The following is a 27,793-nucleotide window of genomic DNA, read 5'->3' as shown; positions in this document are numbered from 1 at the left end:
CTTTTAAATATATTGAAAGACAAAGAAATGCCCACCAAACTTAGAGGGCCGCTGTCCACACTTTCGTCCACAGTTTACACCTACCCGATTTGTTACATACTCGATGTGCACATCGTGTCGAGGGATGTCGTAGTTTCATCTAGTAAATAACAGGTGGCGCCACAATTAGTACATAACGCGGGAAATACAAATGTAGGTGTGGCGAATGGCAGTCCTCGAGGTTTTTAAAAAGGATGCCCCTCCATAGGTTCTGTCACTTTTAAAGAAGGGGGGGGGGGGGGTTGTTCCCAGCAGCCATGGGCTTCTGTTCAGGATTCTTACTTGTGATAAACCATTCAATAAGAACTCCAGTTAATGTGGTCATCTGAATGATTCATACTGGAGATAAACCATTAAATGTGATCGGGGGGGGGGGGGGGTCCTAGCAGCCGCCCTTGGGCTTCAGTTGGCAAGGATTCATACTTGTGATCATCTGAGAGATATGGAATTATACAGGAACAGACGACGACGATGGATGACAGACACTGCATGCACAGAATTCATACTGGAAATAAACCATTCAATGTGAACTCAAATGATTCCAACAATGAGCCAGCCACAATGAGCTAGCAAGCACCCTACATGCACTCATCATGCTACATGCTATTTGTTGCATTTGCATATCAGTCTACTCAATTACATGTTCCTCACAAAATTTTCATATCAAATTTCAAATTTCAAATTTTCAACAGACTGCGTAGGCCTTCGATTTGGTGTGATTAAGGCAACAATGTCAGCAGGCAATGCATTAGACAATACATGTACTGACCTGCTGTATAGAGAAATTATGACCAATATATAATTTCCCCGTTCAGGTCGCCAGGTTGTTGGTGTAAGTGAACCACTACACCACCCAACCCGGAGGGTAAAGAAAAATAAATTCAAATCATTATCTTTTGAAAATCTTTTTTATTGTTGTACATCCCAAGAATTATCGTAATGGCAATTTGGAATGTCGTGCAGGAGGAAACCCGTCCCCGGGAGAAAACCTACGCGATCGGAGGGAGCTGCCGACTCCATCACACAGGTGACAGGCTTCAAGGACTGAGTTTTTTAAATGACATCAGACGTGTACATTTAAGTACTGTGCCACTCCGAAAGCCCATAACAGGAGAAAACCAGAAGATAGTAATACTATCACACATGGTCTACTCCTTTACAAGATGTAATGTTCAAGAAAGACATTGCTAAATAGAGATCTTACACTAGTCAGACTCCACAACTTCAACTCTGCATGCTAATAATATGTTCATTCACTATTCATGCATGCATTAAACCTATTGTGTATGACTGCAGTTGAGCCATTTCAACCAACAGTCAAGGCTGTCATCACACCATGACTAAACAGCTTAAGGGCCCAATTTAAATAACAAAAGGACCACATTTCTCATGGCCACTCCACCTTGAGGCTGCCGCTTTGCATCACAAAAGGTTGAGAGGTGACATGTTATTTGCATGACAAAAGACGTAGCTTTCGACATGGCAAGACTAGACAGAAGTGGGTATGCCAGTTTTTTGGCAAGTTGGAGTCTAAGATCTCTTTATTTTACTAACAAGGTCTACATTTATTACATGCAGGACAAAATGAAACGTCTTACAAAGTTGACGTTTTAATTACACTTTTCTCAAACCATTCAGTACCATGTCTAATCCAATTCTCAGTGGGGCAAAAGACCGTCTTCATAATCTGCAGAGCATGATAAATATGCCCTGGCAAGATCTCGAAGCAGTCGATTCTGTCATCAGGAAATCTTTTGATATTCTCACAAATATCAATAAAATAATGGGAGTGTTTTCAACTATATAAATTGAATGTGTCTTTTCATCAATACCTGGTTCCCAGGTATTTGGTAGAAGTGATTGAGGGAACGCAACTTCTTTAACTTCTTTGTGTAGTTGGTCAGTTGTCTCTGGTATTATATGATACCAAGCAACTGAGCCAGCCAATGTTAGAAGGTCTCAGCTTAACTGCTCAGACCAATGCCCGTGGATTCTATGGTGCTGGGGAGATCGAGAAACAGTAAAAAAGGCCTACGTTCCATCGCAGACACATATGTTCCTTTTTTGCTTGGGGTTTAAGCAAGAAAGAAATCATATGAACCCCATGTCTCAAGTGATGGAGATATAATAATGAAATATCTGATGAAGTTGGTGATTATTTCAGGAGAAAACCATTTCAAGCAGTAGGGTCCTGATGTGCCCTAGGCTATTAGCTTCTGCCTTCATAAGCTAAAAATCAATTTTGCTTAAGACTTATTTGTTTGGGTACTGACATGCCCTATTGGCTCTCCATAAACGCCCACTCCACATTTCGCTTTCTTTCAAAAGATTTTGCCAGAAAATTGTTGATCTCTTGGATCATGGTGCCCCTGGTAACAAAAGAAACCCTCCTCTAAAATGTTATTCCTTCTTTATACGTGCATTATTTTAAACCATGACAACATATTGTCATTGCCCTAAGAAGGTAAATATATGCCTTCTCCCATCATAAAATTTTAGGATTTTTATCAATAAAATCACCTTTCAATCAGATATTTCAATAAAAACAATAGGTCTACGGTGACAAAAATACATCGTTGGGATGTGCTGGTCAGCAACATCCATCTTCCTCCTGTCGGATGCTTCTCCATGCTGAAAAGAAACAAATTACATACAGTAAGGTTTATTGGTGCAAAATATCATCAGTGAAATATTCATTGTCCAGGAACATGTTCGTCTTGACCCGCAATGTTTTGAGATCGCTCCATCACTCACAAGCTCGATGTTGGTGATGCAAACACATGAGAGTCAAGATGGAACATGTTAAGTTCCTGCAATAATGAGGTTAAGATTTGATCAGAAACAAGAAACAACAACTGAACAGCTCTATCAATGTCAATATCATAACAGTTAGAAATTACTTGTCTTGTGTTGACATTTAACCTTACAAGAATGCCAACACAGAACTTATGCAGGGACTTGAGGATTGGGGAAGTTTATGCCATCTCAGCCGCCTGCGTGGTTTCATTAGTAAAGTTGTTGTTGCCATTAAATTAATTGATGTTGGTTGTAGTGTTGGTGAGGGGGGGGGGGGGCCAATTGCGTATTTTGCATCACCAGTGAGGTCACCAAGTGCCACAAGGACCCTACTTTATAATACAGTGGAACCTCCCTTAGCATACACCTCTCTAAAAGGACCTTCTCTCTTTTAGGACACTAACTTTGATTGTCTCCATTCAATTTGAACTCTCTAATCAGTACACCTCTCTTGTAAGCACAGCACTTATCAGTCTTGAGGATGTCCTTAATAGAGTAGTTCTACTGTGATCACATCATCCCCCCCCCCAAGTTGCTACCCAATAACTTTTTCCTTTGCTACTCTCTTCTCTTCTTGGCCCAATGTCATTGAAATGGCCTGTCCTGGAAAGCTGATACTCCATGCAAATGCACCAGCATTGACCAACAGAGTTATTTTACAGCTGTTAACACTTGAGTTGAGCTCCCACATTAATCAACGTCAAACGCACTTAGGGCTTCGAGGAACAACGACGTGAATTAACGTCACATTTTTCAACTCGGGGTAATGGTTTTCCATTTGAATTTCATTCAATCGGGTGGGTGCTGACAGAAAGACTTTTGAGGAATCTTCTGTACCCAGGCGGCTGCAATCACATGTCAATAAAGTTGTTGTTTTTTGTAACCATTCAAAGCTCAACCTCACTGATATCTCAAACCTAAAACAATCATGCTGTACCACTTTCAACTACAACTTTTTCACAGTACTGTCTGAAATTCCGAAGGGGGAAAAGTTGGTTATCTTTCTAGATATTGATTTGAAACCTGCACCCTACGGTGTTTTGAGCATTTCCAGACCTCTGGTATCAGGGAACCCCCGAGGCTTGACACGTTAAAGGTTGTGTTAAGCCTCTGTATGTTTGGCCAGACTTCATGAAATCACAATACTGGCAATGGCCATGTTCAACTACTGCTCATTAAGCAGTTCGGGATTGTTTCTAAGTGTTACATTAAGCTCCAGTTGATAAAAATGCTTTGCTTTTGATATTCATGCAACCAGCATAACCAAGTTGTTTATGAGAGTGAGATATCAGTGGGTTACGAAGTGATTTTCTGTGATGGCATATTCAGAATCAATTAGTTCAATAGAGCATTTAAAGAGGCAAACGTGAGAGGTCATCATCACCGTGGGTTTGATGAAAATGGCACTGTAATTGGTGACGCTAAAACAACGTTGGAAAATTATTCCTCAACAGAGAGCTCACCATCTCTAGAGAGCTCACCATCTCTTAATCAGGCCAATGGCTAACACCTTATTAAGGTCATCTGAAAAACTGAAATTGATTTGTTTACATTACCGTGTGATGGCACCCTTCCGAAGGTATGAGATAGGCTGTCCTCATGGTGGCTGCAGGATATCATGTCTGGGCTCTATGTCCGTAGCTTTCCCTAAGTCCAGAGAGTCTCTTTGGAGTTGGATTGTCATTATAGTTTATTAGAATGACAGACATTTTGGTGTCCAATCCATCCCCACAGCAAACAAGTTCCCTTTCTGATCTCAGCGAATGTTCTCCTTGAATTGTTCTGTCAAGGCATCGTTTGCTGAGCTGTGGTTCGTCACTCCTGCACATGGCTATCCCTCTGCACAACCATTCGATCCACTGAATCCACTCGACTCTCGGTCGTCTGCCCGTATCTGTGAGCGACTGGAAAACAAAATTTAAGGTTACTCTTAGTCTCAATTTGTCCTTACGGTCATCTCGATTCTGTATAACTAAAATGAGCGCGATCGGTCGTAACGAGCGGACTATCATCGCCGACGGACTATCATCGCCACACGGCGGTTCAAATCACCACAAATTGTGTGTTTTAGTTTTCTAGGCCACAGCAGTGATAATCATCAGCGGAAACGGGGTCACTGTCATCTCCTTGGCAATACCTTTGTTTCAAAATGGCGGCCATGAATAGAATAGTGTGAGGTCTGCCACTTCTAATGACTAATAAATGTCTGTCTCTACGTGAACTTTGTGTTTTCTTGTTTACTGCTTCCCGTATCACATATCTGATCATTAAGGTCAAATTCTTTTCTTGCTTCTCATTCTTAAAAGTGGTTTACACGTGGCATGACTGTAGCATTGGATTATGTGTGGTTTCCTCATGAAAGTGGATAATCTAGCATAGAATTGTGGGGGGTTCTCTGGTTCTGAGCCCATTTTGTTTCTTTTATTCAATAAAGGATATCCTCAAATTTCGGAATATATCAGCATTAGTCTGTTAGGATTTGGATATTTCATGAATTCAAGGTTATTTTGAACACCCATTGTCAAGGTACCTGTGAGTTGATTTTTCACTACTCTTGTAAATTTTGTGTCTTTTCCTTTTCTTTAAGCTTGATTTCATGTCGATATGTTTTCTTTTTGTTGTTTCATTGTTTGTAGCAGGCATTATTTTGATATCATTGCATTGTATTATGTCATTTTAACCCCTTTTTCACCATGAACGATCAAATTACTCATGTGAACAATATTAATAGGGTGTGCAGAATATGTCTGAGACCAGCACAATCACCAAGTCAAGCTCAGAAAAGAAAGTCACCTCTTTTGTGCAATAACTATGAAGAAGGGATTTCTTCCACCTTGTGTTTAGATATTCGGTGTGACGTTGCAGGGCAACACCCAGATAAATTGTGCATGCTGTGCTATATCTTCATGAAGAAATATTCACCAGATTCATCTGTAGTTGCAGAGCAGAGAGTTTTGGCTGCTGATAATGAGCGGTTATTCACTCCATTCCTTGTAACTGAGGAGTCATGTAAAGTCTGTGCCAAAGTTGCTATTTATAAAAGGGGTGGGTGTAATGCGAGAGAAAAAAAGAAAGCAGGGCGACCCAGTAAGAAGAAACTAGACTTTGTTCTAGAAGATGCAGCAGATGGGATTTTTCAGCATTTATTTCCAGCTCATGAACAACGTATTCCCCTGTTAGATGAATATGAAATTGTCGGTTTATCAGAAGAATTAAGTTCTACTTTTATTTGCTGTGTGTGTTCGAACATATATCATTTTTAGTCAGTCATAACCCCATGCCAGCATGTATTTTGTTCATCTTGTTTAAGCGTTTTGTTTTGCAACGCAAGGCTCAATACAATCAGTTGTTCTGCTTCTATCCCAAAAGAGCACCATACTCACAACCATCCAGAACTGAAGAAGAAGGGAGCCGAGGTGTGCGGATCGAATCAGAAAAAGGGAACAGGAAAGCTTAAGAAGACAGATAATTTGGATGACTAGTTTGAACACTTATACACCTGCTTGGTGATTGAATACTGCCTGATCTGAAGTGTGATCTGTCAGTTTTCTATTTTATTCTGTGTTTAAAGCCATTGCCCCTTATGTTCGTTGTGTGAATTTATACAATATCAGTTTTAATTCTTCTGGGAATTTCGGTTTTAACAGAAAGAAGATTATGATATTGATTACAATGTAAGTTTGTGCATTGTGTGGCTTGGATGGAGTTCATATTTTCATTTGTTATAACCAATAATGAATTTGATTTCCAGACATTTCATCATCAGATATTAAAAGTAGTGGGTTAACGTACTATGTTTTTGCTGTCAAATTTACAAAAACCTGTTCATTTGATATTAAAATCCATAATGAATGTTTCTGTCATTTAATACACCATTGTAACACTGTTAAACATCAATATTACCCACAGTATACATTGACCAATAATACTAACATTTGATGTGCAAGCGGCCACAGACTGAAATGGAGCAACTTTCAATTGCAAAAGTTGATCAAGGAAGTAAATCCTAACACCAAAGTTTTTACTGTTTCTGAAAGATGAAAAGATTCTCTTGATTATGGTAACTAAATTGTGTTCATAAGAACCAGAGATCAGTTATCAAAAGATTAATTAAAACACGCATAATTTACATGCAGAAAAATACTTGCAGAAGTTCACTTGCTTGTAGCTCAGTAACTACTGAACCGATTTCAGTGATTCAAACACCCAGTTATAGCCTGGAATGTCTATTTCAAGACACACACTGTCCCACCTCGGTAACCCCATCCAGGAAGCAAGTAAAAATAGAATAATATGTGAGCCCCAGTCATGCGAGGTCAGCAGTTGATTGTCTGAACTCCAAGTTGGCCAGTCTAGATCATTGGAATGCGATAGGTAATTACTATGGCCTAGAGAAACTAAAACACACACACTGAACCGCCGTTGCCAGCAGGCTACATTGCTCCACCATGATTAATGCACTTGTGCAATAGGGTCTTTCATTCAGTTTCATCAAATTCACCGAAGTAGTTTATGACAAAATCAGAACCCTTAAATTCTACACCGTTTAAAAACGAGATTTTTGTAATTGAATTTGAAATTCCCAATTGCACAAATATGTACTAAATATAGATTTCAGCACTGGCACTGCCGTTGCATAGAAATACAAATACCAGAAGCACCCAGTTTCAGCAAACACGTATGCATAATATCTGTTCTACAGCATTATGTATAACTGCAATTCTATTTTCCTGGACCACCAGTAATTATGAACAGCGTACCCCTTAAGTTCAAGCCCTCACTCGGCCCCTTATCTCATCACGTCTTGATATCTTGTCTGTTCCAAAAGTATAACTTGCAAGTTTCGGGTTTCTAGTCTTGACATCAACAACGGTTGAAATTGTCACCCTACTTTTAACTCTTACCCCAGTCTATGCTGAGAGCTTTCAGTGGAACTGGAATTCAGATTAGCTGCTCAATCAGTACCACAACCTGAGCATTTTCAACTGGTGAGCCTGGGAGCTCATGACCACTTGTCAGAGACCCAAACAACTGCACAACTGCGGCTCTTTCACTTTTATTTTTGACACAGTTTGTGTTTAGTAAGGAGCAATGCAGTGACAAAACCATCGATGGAAAATCTAATAGCCTGTCTATTTTCAGTCCAGCCACAGAACATATGGAATATTTATTGGCACACACTGTAAATACACTTCAGGGATGAGTTCATTCGGTTTCACGAGTATGGCATATGCAGGTCCAAGGTTTCCCAATCAATGTGCGAAATCTCCCTGAAGTTGCTGAAGTCTTCAAGCAATATATGGGGGTATCGTCAACATAGCGCATCTCTGCCCGAATAATCGGGTCGATCAAAACAAGGCGGCTGAATTGGGTTTTTCAAAAATCATCGCTAGTTTCTGGAAGGGGTTGGATATTATTTAAGAAATGTGTTCTTGTCTTAATTTTCTAAAAGCCTTAATACCGACGACCACAACGCTTTACTAATTGACACTTGATCTGCAATTCAATTCCAAACTGAGGTTGATTGTACAGTTTGAGGATAAAATCCACCATTTTGCGACTCTACTTTACTCCGGAAATGAAACGAACTCAGCCCATGGCGTGTTCACCCATTTCATGATATACTGTCTTGTCATCTGTTTATATTTACCATATATGTATTGGATTCCTTCGTCATCCAAAATCTTTTGAGAGTCACATCTAACATAGCACGAATTGTAGATCTTGGTTGAGTGGTTGGGTCTTCTCGACAGCAATCATCTCAATCTGCAGAGGGCTAGATAACAGGAAAAATACATTCAATGACCTATCTCAAAATGAATAGATTGAAACCAAAAGATTATTTGTTTTCATTTGAGTGAGATGGTTGTTTCTCGCTTTAAGAATTTGATTCCAAATGTGGCCACCAGGGGGCAAAGGTTAAAAAATGATCAATGAAGTCAAAAGCACCCATCATGTCCAAGTCCATTTTTTTCCCATGTTGACAGGCGAGCACAATGGCCCTGGCTGTTTCATTTTATAAAGTGGCACTGTTGGAAAGATGCTCACGGGCCATTTTCTGGATCAAGTGAAGTGAAGATGTCTTTGGTTGGCAGCATTTTCTTGTGGAAAAATGTTAATCGGCCACACTCTTTGCTCGATTCACTGCTTCAATCCCTGCCCAAGTGGCATTATTTTTATATCCATCCTTACGTCTGATATTACTAATAACCATATATAAAATGTAACTCATGATTTGTCCAACTAATCAAGATCATCGAGGTCATGTTGCCCATTTGGCTGTTAACTTGCGCACTCGGTCAGGTGGTCTCAATTGGGGATAAAAGTTCATGACTTGGCCACCAGGGTGCAGGTTCGGAGACATGAAATATGATTTTTTCCCTCCTGGTTGGACAGTTATGAAGTTTGTTTCATGAGTAGATATAATATCAACCATGACTATGTGATGCTCACCCCGCAGATTGCAACATCGTCTTTTGTGTCCCTTGTCCTTGTGTCCCTTGTCCTTGTGTCCCTTGTCCTTGTGTCCCTTGTCCTTGTGTCCCTTGTCCTTGTGTCCCTTGTCCTTGTGTCCCTTGTCCTTGTGTCCCTTGTCCTTGTGTCCCTTGTCCTTGAGGTCCTGGACCTTGTGGCCCTTGTACAATGTTGGCTCGGGCTGCCTAAAAATAATCAAACTTTTGGTTAAGGGTGTTTTTTTTCTGAGCGTTTCTGCAGCATGCTACTTTCACACTGGATCCAATTAAAAACTTTTCCAGAGAGCACTCTCCGGAATACGAATTGGCTACACCACACTTGGTCTAATCAGCATGCAATTTGATTTGAAAAGTGCAACTCTTGCTGCGTATTGTAGTAACGTGCCTTTCGCGTATGAATGTCTTGTCCCTGCCCTTTGTGGTAAATAGAAGATAATCAAGACAGGAACAAGCTAGTGACCTGGAAGCCCCCTGCCAATGAATAGACTGTTTTAATACGTATTAACGCCAACACTACACGTTTCAATGAGAATCAGTTAATGCGAATTCAATAAAGCACATTCAATTGTATTCTGGAACCATATTGGTTGAAGCGGTTTCAAATCTGTATGATCAGAATTGAGTGTGGCACCCCAATATGTATAAAAATTGAAATCGCACGTCAGATTGATACTTTTTAACATCATTTTAACATCTTTGTAATGTTTCTTTTAATCCAGACGTAACTGACGACTAAGTGATGCTTACCCTGTATGGCTCCAACATTGGCAGCAACATATTCTTCAGGTCCATCCAGTGTCTTCTCGGCTCTCCAGCTGGAGGCCGGCTCTCCTTCTTCATCGCCGTCTTGTCGATTTCAGCGGGTATATACGTTAGCTTTGAGAGGCACAAGGAGGTTGAGAACACTGTTGTTATTCAAAGGACCCAAGGTCTTCGTCATTAGTACTAAACTGGTTTAGCACAAGTCCCACACGGACACGCCTGACATTTCGTCCGACGAAATTCCGCAGGTTAACAACAGGCCTCTAACCCCAGTCATTCCATCCCCCTCGAGATCAGGTAGGGGATCGCTGGCCAGCTATTGCTTACTATTGTTAACAGTCGTAAGACTTATCCCGCCAACACTCTTCAACAGGGGATATTGTGAATGACTAGCGACACGCAATCGTTAATTTCCCCAATCAATCAACCACAATGACTCAAGGGGAACACGTACTTTGAACCTAAGTCCATGTCATCTCCGTCGAAACTTAGATGAGGACCGCAGAACAAAGTGGCAAGCATGCCTGGGACCCAGCCACCGTGCTTTGGACGTGAGTTAGACTCAGTCGCCAGACACGATAACCGAATACACCAAGCGTACAGCTTGAATCGAACCCGATCTATCATCGTCATTGGTCACCTGGCCTGGCCTGGACAACTGAAAGCTGAATAGGTTAAATAGATGATAAGCAGGAACCAAAAGAATTACAACTATTATAGCTAGATAACTACGATAGCTAGATAACTACGATAACTACTCTAACAACTAGAATAACAACAAGATCTACAAAATGAGCAAGACAGTGATCAGACACACTTCCAACTCTCACAACGGTCACCATACTCCATAGGCCCCCCCCCCCACACATGACCTCCCGCACCCATTTCCTATCCCGTCTCAAACACGCACACACACACACACACGCACATCATATACTGTGGATACGACTTTTGAACATCCACTGGCATGAATTGCTGATGGAGGCGTCACTGTCAATCGATATAAAATGTTCAAAACTTCATGTAAATTGTAGCAGTGGCTTTATTTGTGCATTTTATAAAAATATAGTTTTGAATCCTTGATCTCTCAGAAAAGTGCACATGAAAATGTCCTTGCAATTGGGATAAAAGTTGTATGTGATTTGCGATATTTTTTAAATTTCAGTATTAGTTCATATACTTCATTGACAAGGCTTGGTCTTTGACAAGTGTTTGACTTGCTTATTGGTTTGTTATATCTTTCACTGGTCATACTTACAATATTCAACTGTCAGTGTATGGCTTCTATCAGTTTTCAACACGTGATATTGCTTTGAAACCAAAGCACTGAATGCAGGCAAATCTGCCATTAGCATTGTCAGTTAATGCTTTAGCTTGCTGGCAGATTGCTGTAACTTAGAGGGACACATTTGGGGATTGACTTTTCACTTGAGGCCTTCAATAGCTTTGTTTTACTATTTCACTGTTTGAATATTTTATTCTAATAACGGTTAAAGAAAATTGACAGTGGCAACCCAATCAACAATTTGGGCAAGTTGTTACTTGATGCATACCCTTCATCTGATCGTCTTGCGGTTCATCCAAAAATCTTCGGTTGCAATTGCGGTCAAGGTTTGTGGCATCTGTAATGATAAATTGGAACAAATGCATAATGCACGATTACAGCAATACTAGTGTTTTCAGTCATGAAATTACTGCCTAAATATGATGTTGAAATACATCCTTTTTTGTCATGAATTACGTTTCCTTCATGAAATTGATGGACTTTATTCCTTTTATTTCATACAAGTTGCCATTCTCACGACTAGTTATAACAAGGATTTATGCAATTTTGGGAATTAGGGAGTTGAGATTGGTGTTGGGGAAGGGTTAATAACAAGAGGCCCAAGGGCCTGGCGCTCAGCTGGATGACCTGATAACATAGGACTGAGGGTGTAAAGTAGTAAATATCGGCTTTATACTACTGTTTGAAGGTCAAGAGAACACGTTATACCACTAAAATTTTCAATGCAGAGCTGCCAGCTGGATGAAATATGATTGAACTAATCAGCCATGGTATGTAAATATTACAGGAGGCAACGGAATATATCCCTAGTTCAGTATGTTGTATCGGTAGCTTTACAGAAAAGAAGTGTCAGAGAGGATGAGACTTCTCCATGGACAACTGTGGTATGTCCAGGCTGGGTTGTACAGCACAAGGATACAAAATGCTGTCTGTAATTGAGAGGTATCCTGATTTAACAGAGGTCAAAATAAATAGAAATGAAATGGCCAGGGCCATTGTGCTCACCTCATGTGGAGGAAAGATGGATAAAGAGCATGGTATTGTGTCATGTAGTGTTAGGTTTGATGTAGGTCCAAGCAATTACAATTTCCCCAAAATGGCCAATTTACAGTACATTCGACCTCTGTGACCTTGAAAAGTAGGTCAAATCAAAGAAGACCCGGGTGACACATTGAATGGTTGTTAGAATTAGATGTACCTATGATATAAAATTGGTGCCAATCGGGCAAGTCATTACTAGGAATAATGGCATTTTGAAGAATTTAGGATTTGGCCCCTCCCTGGAGGCCAAACGGCAAATCAGATCGCACCAAACTTCGGTACCTGAGATCACCTGACCAAGGGGTACATGTGTACTTAATTTGTGATCAATAGTCATTGCAGTTAAGAAACGTGCCATAGTTACGGCCTGACGGCGAATTTATGCCATTTGACCTCTGTGACCTTGACAAGAAGGTCAAATTAAAAACCTGTGTGACATATACTGTATGGTGGTTAGATGTACCCATGATATCAAATTGGTGGCAATCGGGCAAGAAGTTAAGGAATAATCACATTTTTAAGGTTTTTGGATTTTGCCCCCTGGTGGTCAAGTGGTGAATCATATTGGACCAAACTTCGGTCCCTGAGATCACCTGACTAAGGGGTAAATGTGTACCAAATTTGGTATCAATAGTCATTGCAGTTTAGAAACGTGCCATCGTTACATCCTAACGGCCAATTTACACCATTTGACCTCTGTGACCTTGAAAAGGAGGTCAAATCAAAAACCCGGAGGATATATGATGCACCTTTGCTAGAAGTACCTACCATATTTTTTTCAAAATTTCCCGACAACTATTAAGGGAGATATTGCATATTTTTACTTTTAACGTTTGGCCCCCTGGTGGCCAAACCATGAAACGAATCGGACCGAAACTTGGTCTCCAAGGTGTCATTACATAAAAGTACATGTGTACCAATGTTTCATCTCAATAGCTCTAACAGTTACGAAACGTGCCCTGCTAACGGACGACAGACGACGGACGACGACGACGACGGACGCCACGGTATGGGATAAGCTCACCTCTGCTAAGAGGTGAGCTAATGACCAGTTTGGGACTAACATCACTGTATTTTTTTTAATAAGGTAAAGATTACAGGAGTCAACAAAATTAATTTTATTGAGAGAAATTGACCTGTCCTGCAGGTGGTTGGAATTTACAATACAAAGGGTCATGACATTGTGCTCTGCTGCGTATCCCTAGTGAGTCGATCTATCCTTGGCGCAGACAGGTTCAAATTGGCTACATCTTGAATAGATTGAATTGCGATGAAAATCTAATGCAATAAAGGAGCAATATCGAAGAGACAAATTAATCAAACCAATTGTCCACAGACTCGGACCCTGAAATGGCGTGATGTTTGCGTGCATATAAAAGTATATCAATTGGTCCGATAGAGATGATGAGGCAATGTACATATGCCTTGTTCCTTAGTCAGCAATATGCCCCTTTTTATACGGAGAAGAAGGAGAACCCATATAGGCCTTCATATGTCGGCTTCCAAATGGCTCGAACCAACTGTACTTTCACTACTATAAATTTAAAATGCGTGCTCCTCCTACATGTAGCAATGTCTCGGCCAAAAAGGCACTTAGTCGACAGGCAAGCTAGAAGTTCAGCACCGTGAGGATCTCCTTGGTAAGGCCATGTCAGGTTCCGCACGCCTCTTCATATACATCAAGTATTGAAAGCTGTGGTGAGCACATAAAAAGACTATGGTCACCTTAATTTGAAAATCCCTTCATAATCAAGGGCTACCTCTGACTAAAACAGCACCCATAAACAATTGACCACCAATTTGACCCCAGCTCCTAACTGCGGGAAAACCCAAGTCCAGCAACCAAAAGTACCAAAAATACATTTTTGTTTACATTTGAACTGCACACATGCGTTCGTTTACAATTTCATTTCCCGCGAAATCTCGAAAATCAGGTGACCTGCAATCGTGAATTGAAAATAACATTAACCTGGGTTCAGCAGGTCAGCAGGTATTCCGGCTGTTCCAATCATCCCCCCAACAGCCAGCTGTTCAAAAGGTAATGTTATTCACCCCACAGGGAGTGCAGGTAATTGATTAAGCCCCTTCATAACTTAACACCATAACAGCAATGGCTTGGCTTCTGTGGTAAGGAGAATTGACAGTTTTTTTACGGGAGTATAAACATTATTGTGTTGCTTAAAACGTCTACTTTTTACTCATGTAAGAATCGTAGTACTAATAATAACTTCAACTTATTTTCCGGTTATGATAACACAACACGCATCTTTATGATCATGATCTTTCTCAAACCATAGGCCCCTGAATGCTAATTAGCGGGATTATCGGGCTAAACAATGGGATTAGCTAGGAAATAATATATAGGGAGCTTAGCGGGATTAGCCCGATAATCCCGCTAATTAGCATTCAGCTCAAACTAACTGAATGGACGCACAACCACATATCATTATCAATCCGCCCCGACGGACGATCAACAACAAAGTTTTCGTGCTTTTAGCTGTCAACATCAATGGCTATAATATACTCCTGCAGAATAGTAGAATTCCGAAGTTTCCAATAGTTTGAACACAAATCAGAACATCACCCATCAGCTGGACTCAGATCTGCATAAATTACGATAAATAATAAGGTCGTCGCTTCAATTTCGCAAAGAAAGTTGACTCCATTCGAAGGTTGTTTTGACCAAATTCCGTTGAACTCATCGTTATGAGGGCATTTGAACACATTCTCGTTGATCTTTTCTATAAACGTGTGAAGTTTCGTACCAAAATACATTTCCGTAAAGGCTTAAATAAGAAAATTTGTCACTTACAAATCATCGCTCCGGTAGAAATAAAAAGGTCGCCGCCATTTTCTTGATGATAGTTCTCCAGGGAACTTCGGCGGGAAATTTAAAGCGGGGTCATCCCGGGTCAAACAACAGTTTTGCTCACTACCGCCAACTGTTGATATAAATCGACACTAATCTATTTTATATCAAAACTTCTGTATCATGAAGACCTTTTCAACTTTATTTCAAGCTTTTATCTGCTGGAATAGAGCGTCAAAAAATTGTTTTTTCATTTCCGCATTTTGCCCCCTGGGGAGCTGAATTTGAGTCGAATCGCCAAATTTTTTTCCGTAAGCAACATTTTCTGCGGTGTTTATAAGCAAGACTAGATTTGAAGTGCCTCGGTTGTATGATTACAAAATGCCCAACTTTGTCTACAGATGGCTGGATGGAAGGATGGAAGGACGGACACTGACTAGCTCCGCTGACTTTGTCAGCTGAGCTAATAATAATAATAAATTTTACATTTATACCCGCAAAATCCAATTTAGAATTGCTCTAATGAGGTCCAAAACAAGTTCGAAAAAGGTGCGTTTTAAGACCCCGTCTGAAGATTTGCTCACTAACTGCATTCTGCAGATCAGGACTGAGGCTATTCCACAGCCTGCATGCTTGGACTGTGAAGCTCCTGCCACCATATGTCCGAAGGCGAAACCTGGGGATCCTGAGAAGACATTTGTCTTCAGACCTCAACGATTGTCCAGGCACATACAATGGCAGGAGTTCTGAGATGTAAGTGGGTGAAAGTCCCTTCAGAGATTTAAAGACTAGTAGAAGAACCTTGAATTGGATTCTCTGGTGAACAGGTAGCCAGTGGAGAGACCTAAGGACTGGGGTGATGTGGTCAGATTTACGGGACCTTGTAACTATGCGTGCAGCAAGATTTTGCACTTGTTGCAACTTATTCAACACCTTATCGTCAATGCCAACAAGCAGACTATTGCAGTAGTCCAACCTGGATATTACTGTTGAGTAAACAAGAAGTTTAGTGGCAGCCTCTGTCAGAAATCTTCGCATGCGCCCAATATTTCTGAGTTGAAATGTTGCACACTGAACCACCCGGTTCACGTGAACACATAGACAGTGTCTGATTGAACATGGCCCCAAGGTTTCTGACAGGGTCTGCTGTAACAATAACCTCCGTGCCAGCAACTGACAGGGTATGAATGTTTAGTGAGTTCAGAGAATTTTGTGACCCAAAGAGCTGGACTTCAGTCTTGGCAGGATTGCCCTTAAGTTTGTTCTCGGTCAGCCATTTCTGGACAGAGTGAAAGTCCTCAAGATGGAGTATCAAAGGCGGCACTTAAATCCAGTAAAACGAGGATCGCTGCTCCTTGTTGGTCAACCATCATCCTAATGCCATTCTGTACACGTAGTAGAGCGGTTTCAGTGCTATGGTGGCGTTTGTACGCGGACTGTAAGATATCGTGCAAGCCGTATGTGTCCATGTGGTCGGTCAGGCGGATTGCGACGGCTTGCTCTAGGATCTTCGATAGCAGTGATAGATTGCTCACAGGGCGGTAATTTGGGAGGATCTCTGGGTCAAGTTGTGGTTTCTTTAGCAGCGGTGACACGAGGGCAACCTTAAGCGATTCAGGAACCTGGCCATCTTTCAGCGATGCGTTTATCGTGTTGACTAGGATTGGTGCTAATTCGTCAATGGAAGCCTTAACCATCCAAGTAGGGAGAGGATCGAGTCTGCAGGACTTGCAAGGTGATTTTTTCACGATGGTGACCAGCTCTTTAAGACAGACCGGCTTCAGTTCTTGGAGGAGCTGACCGGAGTCGGCAGTGAGCTGGGACACATTGCTATTGTCATCAGATGCTAGCCCCAGTCGAATAACTTGAATCTTTTCCTGGAAAAAGTCAGCAAATCTGTTTGCTAGGCTAGCACTATCTGAATGCATGGGAAGCTTCATCTCCCGTGCTGTGTGCAACAGTTTATGGAAAACCCTTTGCATTTCCTTGGAATTCGAACCTGCAGCTTCGATGATTTGGCCATTGAAATAGGTCACCTTGGCTGCAGTCAATTGAAAGTTGAAGGCATTTCGTGCCTCAAGGAACGCTTCTATGTGGACGGTAAGCAACGTTCGGCGCCATCTCTTTTCAGCTTTCCTCTTCATGCGCTTAGCTACGGTAAGTTCTGCAGTGAACCATGGCTGTGATGGACAGACGGTTACTGTTTTAACAACCTCTGGAGCATGGTGATTGAGGAGACTGTTGAGTTCCTGCCAATACGCATCACACAAAGGCTCTACGTTAGCATCAGCAGCAGGCCATTCTAATTTAGTAATGTCCTCATTGAACAATGAGGGTTAGGGTTTGGGTTAGTGCTAGGAAGAAGGGTTAGGGTCTGGGTAAGGTTTGGTGAATATGACTGTCGTAAGAATAGCCAGTAGATTGAATGTAAAATCCAATGGAACCATCATAACAACAGCTGCTGCCTTGTACTTATTTAAACAATGTGAGCTGGTTCATTTCTCAAAACTCGTGATCAACCCTTAACTAGCAACCAATGAGATGGCATCACCGCTTCAAATATGGCCTCCTGATTTAGTGACCCGATTGTACTCTCCAGTTCTTTTGCGCAAAAGCATGAATTGGAAAGTAAAAATCTCATACTATATTATACATACCTACATGTAACCCTTCACCTTGAAAACCATATCAGCGAGAATCTTTCGTTGCAATTGCGGACAAGGTACGCGTCATCTGTAATGATAAATTGGCACAAATTCATAGTTTCAAATTCCTCAAGTTGAGAGCATTTTTTCATTTTTGGCTCAATTGACCTATAGTAGAATAGCTGTCCTAAGGGGCACAAATTGACTAAAATTTTGTGAACTTCATTCATTTTTCATTTCAAGCATTTTTTCATATTTCTTGGGTTCTATTATGATCGGGGTTGTTGACTTGACCAACCTCTCAAGGTCACAGGCCGACAGGGTTCAAATTTTATTATTTCACCAATTGGTCGTATGTTTTGTCATTGTTCAATTGAGATGGTTCTTATTTGGTTGAAGGATAAATCTAAGTCCCTCTATGTGTACGCCAAATTTCGGCAAGATCAAAATTCAAATATGGCAGTAATCACTTAAATTTCATATTTTGTATACTAGTCCACTGTACCTGTGGCCGCCATCAGCAGAGTTTCAGTGTACTATAAGTGATGTATTGATAAACGAAAAGAAATCCTTACTAAATTCGAGAAAAATTTGTGTGTTTGTTTGTGCGCTCATATCTCCCAGACCGAATGGCTGAGCAACCCCAGATTTTGCATGTAGCATCTAACGGTGACCATGAAGTGACCGAAGAGAAGTGAGATGTCAGTAGGCCAATGGAACAGTACACAAAAGGCCGATACTAAACACACCCACCGGCCAGCAGTAGGCCTATCATCAATCTTTTTCATTCGTCATATACAAACCTTCTTTTCACAATTTGATACCGAACAAAAATCGATCACCAAGCTGTGTGTGAACGCGCAAAAGTTTTTGACTGAAGTGACAGGGCTCGAGACGTCGCATTGTGACGTCATGACGTCAGCAGACCGATCCTGACGTCGGAGCCGTGACGCAATCAGGCTGTGTCGGGAGTGACGTCGCCCGTGACGCACTTGACGCGAAGGTAAAATCGCCGCGCGGGCAAGCTGAATAACGTTAGCTAAAACCAATAAACGGTGATATATCGGATGTTAGTTGGATATTCAAAAATCAGGCTTCGTAAGGACATTTTCGGGACCCGTTAAATGCTACATGCAAAATCTGGGGTCGCTCAGCCATTCGGTCTGGGAGATATGAGCGCACAAACAAACACACAAACTTTTCTCGAATTTAGTAAGGATACCGAAGGGTGTTTGTTCAATTCCACTTCCAGATACCGACAGCAAATTGATGCTGGGCAGTTCATGTTTTGGTGGTATGATGGGTCATAGGCCTAGTGCCATTGTGCTTTTTGGCAACCCTTAAAATGGTTCTTGGATTGGAAGTAGATTCTTTGGATCAAGTACAGTATAGTAGCCAGAAAAATGGGAATTGATAATGGTACTTCACTTATGTAGCTACCAGCAAAGTCAAAATCCTTTTTTATTGAGTTGTTCGTTCATAAACCTATGTGAAATTTAGATTGGGAATAGGGAATGATGGGAACTAGCAGTGATTTGACTTTGTTGTTCAGTCAAAAAAAACTCAGAAAAAACATAGGGAAGGATGGGAATAGGGAATGATTTAAAATACATCTTTCAAAATGAAACAAAATGGGAATGTACGGTTGGTAGGTTGGGAAGTGGGAATGATGGGAACTGGAAAACTCAGAAAAATACATCAATGGGAACTGCGGATGTTGTTTACTCATAAAACACTGAGAAAATTACACTGGGAAGGATGGGAAGAGGGAATGATTATAAAATATATCTTTAAAAATGAAACAAAATGGGAATGTACCGTAGGTTGGGAAGTGGGAATGATGGGAATTGGAAAACTCAGAAGAAGAAAATCAATGGGAACTATGGATGATGGGAAGTGGAAATGATTTTACGATGTTATTTGTTGAATGAAATGGCCAGGGCCATTGTGCTCACCTCATGTGGAGGAAAGATGGATAAAGAGCATGGTCTTGTGTCATGTAGTGTTAGGTTTGATGTAGGTCCAAGCAATTACAATTTCCCCAAAATGGCCAATTTACAGTACATTCGACCTCTGTGACCTTGAAAAGTAGGTCAAATCAAAGAAGACCCGGGTGACACATTGAATGGTTGTTAGAATTAGATGTACCTATGATATAAAATTGGTGCCAATCGGGCAAGTCATTAACTAGGAATAATGGCATTTTGAAGAATTTAGGATTTGGCCCCCTACCTGAGATCACCTGACCAAGGGGTACATGTGTACTTAATTTGTGATCAATAGTCATTGCAGTTAAGAAACGTGCCATAGTTACGGCCTGACGGCGAATTTAGGCCATTTGTCCTCTGTGACCTTGACAAGAAGGTCAAATTAAAAACCTGTGTGACATATACTGTATGGTGGTTAGATGTACCCATGATATCAAATTGGTGGCAATCGGGCAAGAAGTTAAGGAATAATCACATTTTTAAGGTTTTCGGATTTTGCCCCCTGGTGGTCAAGTGGTGAATCATATTGGACCAAACTTCGGTCCCTGAGATCACCTGACTAAGGGGTAAATGTGTACCAAATTTGGTATCAATAGTCATTGCAGTTTAGAAACGTGCCATCGTTACATCCTAACGGCCAATTTACACCATTTGACCTCTGTGACCTTGAAAAGGAGGTCAAATCAAAAACCCGGAGGATATATGATGCACCTTTGCTAGAAGTACCTACCATATTTTTTTCAAAATTTCCCAACTACTATTAAGGGAGATATTGCATATTTTCACTTTTAACGTTTGGCCCCCTGGTGGCCAAACCATGAAACGAATCGGACCGAAACTTGGTCTCCCAGGTGTCATTACATAAGGGTACATGTGTACCAAGTTTCAACTCAATAGCTCTAACAGTTACGAAACGTGCCCTGCTAACGGACGACGGACGACGACGACGACGACGACGACGACGACAACGGACGACGGACGCCACGGTATGGGATAAGCTCACCTCTGCTAAGAGGTGAGCTAAAAAGGAAGAGTCATGGTTGGGGTTAGCAACAGCATAAAAGGAAGGGTAATGGTTGGGGTTAGCAACAGCATGAAACGGAAGGGTCACGGTTGGGGTTACAATGTAGCAATAGCATGAAAAGGAAGGGTCATGGTTGGGGTTAGCAACAGCATGAAACAGAAGGGTCACGGTTGGGGTTACATGTAGCAATAGCATGAAAAGGAAGGGTCATGGTTGGGGTTAGCAATAGCATGAAAGGAAGAGTCATGGTTGGGGTTAGCAACAGCATGAAACAGAAGGGTCACGGTTGGGGTTACATGTAGCAATAGCATGAAAAGGAAGGGTCACCGTTCGGATTAGCAATAGCATGAAAGATGAGTCATGGTTGGGGTTAGCAATAGCATGAAAGGAAGAGTCATGGTTGGGGTTAGCAACGTCATGAAACGGAAGGGTCACGGTTGGGGTTACATGTAGCAATAGCATGAAAGGAAGGGTCATGGTTGGGGTTAGCAATAGCATAAAAGGAAGAGTCATGGTTGGGGTTAGCAACAGCATGAAACAGAAGGGTCACAGTTGGGGTTACATGTAGCAATAGCATAAAAAGGAAGGGCCACGGTTTGGGTTAGCAATAGCATGAAAGGAAGAGTCATGGTTGGGGTTAGCAATAGCATGAAAGGAAGAGTCATGGTTTGGGTTAGCAATAGCATGAAAGGAAGGGTAATGGTTGGGGTTAGCAATAGCATGAAAGGAAGAGTCATGGCTGGGGTTAGCAACATCATGAAACGGAAGGGTCACGGTTGGGGTTACATGTAGCAATAGCATGAAAAGGAAGGGTCATGGTTGGGGTTAGCAATAGCATGAAAGGAAGAGTCATGGTTGGGGTTAGCAACAGCATGAAACAAAAGGGTCACGGTTGGGGTTACATGTAGCAATAGCATGAAAAGGAAGGGTCATGGTTGGGGTTAGCAATAGCATGAAAGGAGGAGTCATGGTTGGGGTTACATGTAGCAATAGCATGAAAAGGAAGGGTCACCGTTCCGGTTAGCAATAGCATGAAAGGAAGAGTCATGGTTGGGGTTAGCAACAGCATGAAACAGAAGGGTCACGGTTGGGGTTACATGTAGCAATAGCATGAAAAGGAAGGGTCATGGTTGGGGTTAGCAACAGCATGAAACGGAAGGGTCACAGTTGGGGTTACATGTAGCAATAGCATGAAAAGGAAGGGTCACCGTTCCGATTAGCAATAGCAGGAAAGGAAGAGTCATGGTTGGGGTTAGCAATAGCATGAAAGGAAGAGTCATGGTTGGGGTTAGCAACATCATGAAACGGAAGGGTCACAGTTGGGGTTACATGTAGCAATAGCATGAAAAAGAAGGGTCATGGTTGGGGTTAGCAATAGCATGAAAAGGACTTTTCATGTTTATCGGCTTATGTTTTGTCGACATGTACAGACAAATAACCAAAGGCTGTCGTTTAAAAATCTTTCTGTGATAAAACATGCATTTCTGGGACAATCAAACCCAATCTCATTCATGAGAGATAATATGGTACATGTACTTGCACTTGCAGTCCACCCTACCCCCACTATTTTGGAAAACGGAACGAGTTTACAATCCCCGATCACACCCCAAAAAAAGGTCATCGGTTGACTAACGAAGCACCACTGTTCAATGGATTTATAGTTGAATGCGATCAAATTACGTCATTTCCGATCGGGGATTGTAAATTTTAACCGGAAAAAGACTACTTTCATTTCGGAGATTAAAACATTTGGAAGGCGTGCTTGGAAGGGGTACGTCGTTCACTGGTGGTGTTGGAAAATAGAAATGCTGTGGGGGATACACAATACCGTAGTGCAGTTATCATCACGAATTTGCTGAAACAAGTGTCTCCGACTCCCAGGACCACTCCTACAACAAAACCAATGACAAATATACTTCACTTCATTCCCCAACTCGTACCATCTTCCAAGTTACAATTTCACAGAACCCTAACAATTAAATGTAACTCTGTACAATTCCCCAACTCCCATCTTCCCCATCCATAGTTCCACAGAAAGACAAACCCTACCTCCACACCTCCCCATCTCCCTCTTCCCAGTGACACAACCCAAGGACACAGACACAGCCAACAAATCGCTCCACAATTCCCCAACTCCCAACTCCCCGGTCCATAGTTCCACAGGAGGACAAACCTTACTTCCACACTTCCCCATCTTCCCTCTTCCCATCAACAAAACCCAAGGACACCGACACAGACAAATTCCAACAAGTCGCTCCACAATTCCCCAACTCCCACCTCCCCGGTCCATAGTTCCACAGGAGGACAAACCTTACTTCCACACTTCCCCATCTTCCCTCTTCCCAGCAAAAAAACCCAAGGACACAGACATAGACCAATTCCAACAAGTCGCTCCACAATACTTGACTTGCCAAACACAGCTCGACGCCGAACTGCAGCGCCACTCGCGGACAAAGATAGAACAACTCGACATTTTTTTCACCGGTTTTCTCGCTGTGCATGCGTACCAGCGGAAATCAACAAAAGATGATGCTGGTACGCATGTGCAGCAAGAAAACCGGTGAAAAAAATGTCGAGTTGTTCTATCTTTGTCCGCGAGTGGCGCTGCAGTTCGGCGTCGAGCTGAGTTTGGCAAGTCAAGTATTCCCCAACTCCCACCTCCCCGGTCCATAGTTCCACAGGAGGACAAACCTTACTTCCACCATGGAGGTACCTCCATGCTTCCACACTTCCCCATCTTCCCTCTTCCCAGCAACAAATCCCAAGGACACAGACATAGACCAATTCCAAACCATGACACATGCAAACCATGCAAAAATGCTACATGCATAACATAACAATAGAAAATACTTCAAATGCACAGACTCTACTAACATACACTGATATACAGGACACCCACCACGTGTACATTGTGTAAAATAGGCATAGAATTTTGATTCACACGAAATCAAAATGTAGAAAGTCGCGTCAGCTATACCAAGGAAGGGTAGTTGATAAAGCTTGGAATCAGTGAAACCTTGGAACCAGTGATAAACCTTGGAATCAGGCCTAAAAATGCATAAAAACATGAAATAATGCCATTCGAACCTAACGTGGTTACGAATCAACATTTGGAGCTTATTCTTACATGATCAGATCGGAATTTTATGGTAATTTAGAAATCTGTCGCATATCCGATTCAATAGTCTGTATTTTAGAACAACCCAGTTGTACCTCGCCTCCAGTGTACAGTACTGATCTCCCAAATATGGGAAGACACGCCCACCACACACCCATAATATGAACCAATAGCGCTCCGCTTATAAATACGCCACCACCACGCGGGGCCTATTTGAACTACGGATCGGTCTGTTCATACAGGGTGATACAGAGAAAATTGGGGGCCTGTCATGCATTATGCATGGATAAGGTTGACGACTATGTCTAGGCCTAATTGTCTATGATTGACTGATATTTTATAACAAACGATGAATAAAAGAAGCCTAGTCATGTATGTTTATTACCGAAGTTTGCGGATGAAAATTTCCTTCGCCGTGAGCGATTTCTTACATCTTCCAGTACGCATCGAGGGATGCAGAGATCTTTGTGACGTCACCAGTTCTAAGCGGTTTTTTTATTCACGTGTGTGTTTGTCCTATGATCTCGTGCATCTAGTACCGAGCATAATACTTTATCGTCTATGGAATAAAAACTAATTTTTGCTTCCATTGAAGAGAAATAAAATATTTTAACGACCACAGCGCATTGCCAATTGATGACGTCATCCTCCACATTAAAAATGTTGGCTTCTGAACTAACTGGCAAATTGCTATCAATAAAGTCAGCTGGGACGAGACTGTCAGTTGGGAGGGTATAAATCGTGGAAGGAACGCACCCGATTTCCCGCGCTATTTGCACAGTGATTCCATGGTTTACATTGAATATTCCAAGGTTTATCAGTGTTTCCAAGGTTTCACTAATTCCATACTTTATCAACTACCCCAAGGAAGTACCAATATCAATTCCCAAGTATTGCATATTATACTGTACTCGAGCCGATTCTTTCTCTGTATTGAAAAATACAAGGGGAAAATACAAAGACAAGTTGCCCTCTTCAAAAATCCATTGGGCCTACAAAAATAAAACATGAATAACGTCAAGATTCATTTAGACAGAAGGTGATACCCACCTTGTAGAAGATTTGTGCTAAACACAAGTTATTTTGCTATTTCAGTCTTGAAATAAGTCAAAATTCGAGCAAAAACCATGTGCACCTTGCTGCAATGAATGTTCAGCCTGCACTACAGGCGAAGCATAGCAAGCATTGGTAGGCATAAAATTTATATTAAAATGTGACAGGTAGTGGTATTATGTAACACTCCCACACATTCTTTTGAGGTTGGCTATGTCTTTTGTCGCTCCAAGCAATCAAACAAAGGTGTCAGATGGCCAAGGCTAATCCAAGTTGGTAATGTGATTGGCCATAAAGGAATAAATATTTGGGCGGGACTGATTTGGAAATAGTAAAGGGCTTGGTGTCGTTAGTTGTATTGTTGAATATTTTTTCATATATAATTTTTGTTTTGCTTAAACAGTTTCTTTCAATAAAAACCATAAGGAAAAATGGTGCATGATACCAGACATGCATTCACACTTTTCATTGAAAGATTTATTTTTTTAAAAGAATTCAGTGAAAAATTAGCAGTACTACTCGGTACTCGATGTGGTTGGTTTGATTTGTTTGTTTAATACAAAAAGATACAGCTTTTATTCCATTAAAGATTCTCTTGTTCGATCAAAAGATTTCATGAACAATTAAGAATAGCAAATCCAAACAAAAATAGAATACATGTTTGCAGACTTTTCACTTGATTTTCTTGATTGGGGGTAAAATTATGACCATGAGAAATTTATGAACATTCGGGAGGGGGGGGGGGGCAATGCAAAATGATATCCGGTCAGGGATAAAATCAATGGTTCTTAAAAACGAGACAGAAATGAGTGACAACATGTGATTTATTTCAGTCAAATCTCAAGTTAATGTGATCATCTCAGGGATGAATTAATATTGGAGATAAACCAGAGTTCACATTGAATAGTTTAACTCTAGCATGAATCCATCATTGCTGTGATTACTGAAATAATTTGCGATCACATTGAATGGTTTATTTCCAGCTTGAATCCATAGATCCATCCCTCAGATGACCACATAACTTGAGTTCCCATTGAATGACTTATCACCAGTATGAATCCACATCCCTCAAATGACCACATTAACTTGAGTTACCATTGAATGGTTCATAATTAGTATGAATCCACATCCCTCAGATGACCACATTAACTTGAGTTCCCATTGCATTGAATTGTTTATCACCAGTATGAATCCTTATCTCACATGATGATCACATTAACTTATGGTTTATCACTGAGTTTGGGCGGTCATCCTAAACAGTGTCCACCAGCGTCCCATTAGCGCCCACCAGCGTCCACTAGGTTTAAAGTCGGGTATAAAATCATCAAAATAAAATTTAGTAGCCATAAACGAAATAAGCACAACGTAAAAAACACATTTTCTGAAAATTTCATGACATTTTTCGCTGATTTGTGCAAAATCAACATATCTCAGAAGTTCAATTGTCATGATGGTTGACCCTCGATTTTTTTTTATTGTTGTGTAGCGTAAGCAACTGTCTTTCATGGGGGTATGGTCACTGTAAGAATTATTCAGGAAGAAATGTATAATATCTGGGGGTTTTCGTGATTGTCCGACCCAATTGGCAATATTGCCATTTGGGATGGTGAACAGAGCTAGGCCTAGGAGCAAATGCGACGCTTATGATTTATTTAAAGAAATAAAATGCCCGATTTAACATCCTGCAGAATCAGGGGAATCGGGCGTTTCCAGTGATATAGGACACAAATGGGTTGTCCTCATGCATTCACTTTAGAAACGCATTTTAAAATAGCTGTTAATGGGGCACGTCATCATCGCGTACATTTGGGAAAAACTCCCTAACGAGACCGGAGCAGACGGCTGAAAGTAGGTTATTTATTGGCCGCTAGGGTGCAGTATGTCGCTCACCCGAATTTTTCACGCAACTATAGCTAAATAGTGCTAGTTCTAGTTTGTGATTCATTTTGATACTTCAGATTTGGGCAGTAGACCAATATAACTTAGTTGTCAGTGTGGTTTTAAGCTGGAAAAACGTATTTGTTTTTCTTAAAGTGCCTTTTTTGGACGGGTGTGTGCGATTGTTTTGTTTATGTCACGTGACATCGACCATGTCGACACAAAATTGAAAAAACCCACCCTTTTCTGTCATTATTTAGGACGGATATTTCCCTAATACACCCGCACACGCGTGTATCTTAAGAGCCCCTACTGCCCTGGGCATGGGATTATCAACCAATCAGATTTGCGGAACTCCAGTCCAATCGAGGTAAATTTAAAATGGTCCAACGGACAAAATTTTAACCCAGCAGGGTGGTTGCCGCTCGTTGCTCCACATTTCTTTTCGCAATTCCCGCCTTCAACAAGTGCCAATATGGTAAGTTTAATCTGAAATGTATTAAGTTATGTAACCAGTTAGGAATTACGAATTAAAGATAGTTTATTGTGCCGTATGCGGGACTTACTTTGGCCAGAGAGAATTGTGACGTATGCGGGACTTACTTTTGGCCAGAGTGAAATTCACAATAAACCAAGCATGCCAAGAAAATTGATAGGGCCTGTCTTTGGAAATTTAGGCCTACCGATCTTAGCTGACTAGTGCGCTAATATAAGATTATCAGAGTGACAAAGATGATCCATTCGCGAGTCAGTGAACGACCAAAGCAACTGACACTGACAGTGAGAGTGCTACCAGTATAAATGAGGCCTAGGCCAATCCCCAGCCTACTACCCATGCAGTGTATCACGACTGATAGTCTATGGATCGAATTGAAATGGCCT

At 41.3% G+C, this 27,793-nt stretch overlaps 1 long non-coding RNA gene across 3 annotated transcripts; it reads right to left on the bottom strand.

Moving 5' to 3' along the window:
* Window positions 1-928: 928 nt before the first annotated feature.
* Window positions 929-24,536, bottom strand: LOC135500575 (uncharacterized). 3 transcript variants are annotated; one of them, XR_010449479.1, is made up of 8 exons: window positions 23,990-24,536; window positions 17,863-17,938; window positions 11,624-11,692; window positions 10,056-10,735; window positions 9,289-9,494; window positions 8,486-8,611; window positions 4,392-4,739; window positions 929-2,670 (listed from the first exon to the last, which is right to left on the bottom strand). It is a non-coding gene; the product is annotated as an uncharacterized LOC135500575 (long non-coding RNA). The 3 variants fall into 3 exon arrangements; XR_010449478.1 differs by lacking the exon at window positions 23,990-24,536 and adding an exon at window positions 23,762-23,865; XR_010449480.1 differs by lacking the exon at window positions 23,990-24,536 and adding an exon at window positions 22,691-22,753.
* Window positions 24,537-27,793: the final 3,257 nt, after the last annotated feature.

The sequence above is a fragment of the Lineus longissimus genome, chromosome 16, assembly GCF_910592395.1.
Source record: "Lineus longissimus chromosome 16, tnLinLong1.2, whole genome shotgun sequence".
NCBI classification, from domain to species: Eukaryota; Metazoa; Nemertea; class Pilidiophora; order Heteronemertea; family Lineidae; genus Lineus; species Lineus longissimus.
The sequence above is the reverse complement of the archived record's forward strand: the minus strand, read 5'-3'. Positions and strand labels throughout refer to the sequence as shown.